The 2,500-nt window shown below is 36.3% G+C and overlaps 1 protein-coding gene across 1 annotated transcript in view; it reads left to right on the top strand.

Moving 5' to 3' along the window:
- Positions 1-2,500, top strand: part of LOC122249556 (uncharacterized) — a 32,174-nt gene that overhangs the window by 108 nt on the left and 29,566 nt on the right. Inside the window, exon 1 of the mRNA XM_043010529.2 lies at positions 1-26. This exon is cut by the window's left edge and continues 108 nt beyond it. The gene's annotated coding sequence lies outside the window, so the exon portion shown is untranslated. The remainder of the gene's footprint in view (positions 27-2,500) is intronic.

The raw sequence follows: 2,500 nt of genomic DNA, 5'->3' as shown, positions 1-2,500 counted from the left end.
TGTTTTCATCGTATTCATCCGTCAAGGTAAGGCCCGTCTTGTATGTTCACAAATATACTGTAAAAATTATGATATTCACAAACATTAACATTTTATATGGGTATACATACATACATACATACATATATATATATATATATATATATATATATATATATATATATATATATATATATATATATATATATATAAACGCACACACACACACACACACACACACACACACATACACACACACACACACACACACACACACACACACACACACACACACATATATATATATATATATATATATATATATATATATATATATATATATATATATATATATATACATACAGATATATACACACACTGGTAGAAACTTATTTATAAGAACAAGCAACTAAGACTCGAAAAGAATCGAATAGAAAATTCAAAAACGAGGGCAATATCTTCCGAGAGAGAAAAAGCATCAACATCAGTATAAAAAAAGGAAGAAGAAGAAAAAAAAAACATTCACTCGAGTGTCTTAACCACGAGAGACACGGGACCTGACTCAAGTGCCGTTATGCCGCGTGTCGCTGAAAAAGTGACCCGGCGCTGTTGCTGAGCTTCTGCTGCTGAAGGTCAAGAGACTGATGTGCCGGAGCATTTTGTGGCTCTGGAAAGCGTATGCATAGAGGAGTAAAAGAGGGAATTACCACGTGGGAACAGACGTGGGAGAATCTGATAGCCTAGATTATGCAAGGAAATATATGTGATGATTCATTATGACAGCAATGCTTATCTTGTTTCTATCATCATCATTAACATTGTTATTAGTGATAGTAATTATAGGGGTATTATCATTGGTCACCGTTGCTATAGATATTAATTGTTACAATGCTAATGATGGTAATAATGGTGATAACAATAATAATAGTCATAATAATCATAATAACATCAATCATAATCCCCTCCCCCTGCTCCTTCTTTCTCCTCCAACACTCACTTCTCCTCTTCTTACTCCAAATCCTAATTTTTTTCTCCTCCTCCTCCTCCTCCTCCTCATCATCATCATCATCATCATCATCATTATCATCCTCATCAGTATCATTGCCATCATTCGTATAAGTCTGCCACGACCTGGCCAGTCGAGGAGGTCATGTCATCGGGCCGGAGTATTCGTTTATTTACTCCCCTCTTTTCCCTGACGAAGCAGGGATCGACGAACACTCTGGCGGGTCGTGGTGCCACTTTGCGGCTGCGTCGCCTACGGCCCAGGGTCCAAGGGGATGGATTGAAGCTGGGAGTAGATTAAGGTGGATGAGGGTGGATTAAGAGTGGATTTGTGGCAAAGAGTGGTTAAGGATTACGTAAAGGTTATGGTTGCGTCGCCTATAACCTATTCGATTCTTTTCGAGTCTTAGTTGCTTGTTCTTATAAATAAGTTTCTACCCGTGTGTGTATATATCTGTATGTATATATATATATATCTGGGTGGAGGAGTAGATGCTGGGGAGATTAAGAGTGGAGTTTGATGGAGTGAAATTAAGTGGGCTACCTGTGGGCTGCGGACTAAATGATAATGAGGATGAGGATGAGGATTGCTTTCAGTATCATTACAAATATCAATTCACATTTGTCATCACTATTAATGTGATAATGATAATAATGACAATGTTTATGATGATGACATTGTTAATAATAATCATGATGATAGTGATGACAACAACAAAAGCAACAAAGACAACAATAATGATGATTATATAAATAATGGTAGTAAAATAATGATAGTAACAGTAACAATAATCATGATACTGATAATGCTAGAAATTAAAGTGATAATCATCATACTAATTATATAGATAATGATAATGGTCATAGTAATATAATGGTATTGAAGATAATAGTAATAATGATAATGATGATGATTGCAGTAAAGATAATATAAATAGATTATAACAATGATAATAACAAACTTATTATGGTGGTTATACCAGATGCTATAACAACAATAGTGATAATAGTAATACAAATGGTAAAGAAGGCGACGAGGAGATAGTAATAATGGAAAGATAGTGTAAATCCAAGTGTCCCATAATCAAGGTATCCCATAATCCAAGTGTCCCATAATCAAGGTGTCCCATAATCCAAGTGTCCCATAATCAAGGTATCCCATAATCCAAGTGTCCCATAATCAAGGTGTCCCATAATCCAAGTGTCCCATAATCCAAGTGTCCCATAATCAAGGTATCCCATAATCCAAGTGTCCCATAATCAAGGTGTCCCATAATCCAAGTGTCCCATAATCCAAGTGTCCCATAATCAAGGTGTCCCATAATCCAAGTGTCCCATAATCAAGGTGTCCCATAATCCAAGTGTCCCATAATCAAGGTGTCCCATAATCCAAGTGTCCCATAATCAAGGTGTCCCATAATCCAAGTGTCCCATAATCGAGGTGTCCCATAATCCAAGTGTCCCATAATCAAGGTGTCCCATAATCCAAGTGTCCCATAATCAAGGTATCCCATAA

Source organism: Penaeus japonicus, unplaced genomic scaffold (genome assembly GCF_977035675.1).
Source record: "Penaeus japonicus unplaced genomic scaffold, GWHDUDI00000001_assembly GWHDUDI00000029, whole genome shotgun sequence".
Lineage (NCBI taxonomy): Eukaryota > Metazoa > Arthropoda > Malacostraca > Decapoda > Penaeidae > Penaeus > Penaeus japonicus.
The sequence above is the reverse complement of the archived record's forward strand: the minus strand, read 5'-3'. Positions and strand labels throughout refer to the sequence as shown.